Source organism: Penaeus monodon, chromosome 21 (genome assembly GCF_015228065.2).
Source record: "Penaeus monodon isolate SGIC_2016 chromosome 21, NSTDA_Pmon_1, whole genome shotgun sequence".
In the NCBI taxonomy this organism is placed as follows: Eukaryota; Metazoa; Arthropoda; class Malacostraca; order Decapoda; family Penaeidae; genus Penaeus; species Penaeus monodon.
The window spans coordinates 19,838,862-19,839,105 of record NC_051406.1 but is presented as its reverse complement, the minus strand read 5'-3'; the positions used below and the strand labels follow the sequence as shown (position 1 = coordinate 19,839,105).

At 27.0% G+C, this 244-nt stretch overlaps 1 protein-coding gene across 1 annotated transcript in view; it reads left to right on the top strand.

Annotated features, from left to right (window-relative positions):
* Window positions 1-244, top strand: part of LOC119586318 (inositol 1,4,5-trisphosphate receptor-like) — a gene marked incomplete at its 5' end in the record, with an annotated part of 125,834 nt that overhangs the window by 28,666 nt on the left and 96,924 nt on the right.

The following is a 244-nucleotide window of genomic DNA, read 5'->3' as shown; positions in this document are numbered from 1 at the left end:
GTCTTTTTACATGAATCTTTCTTTCAGATTATTTTTTAAAGTTTCTTTTTGTGCTTTTTCATTTATTGTTAATTTCTCTTTTTCATCGATTTGAGTTTTCTGTTTTTGTTTCTTATTTTTTCCTGTATTTCTTATGGTAAAGGCATTCGTATCTATAGCTCTGATTTTTGTTATTGTTGTTTCTCATTTATTTGCTTTTTTTTGTTTGTTTTTTAACCCATTGTTGCTGGGTACAGGTAACGTG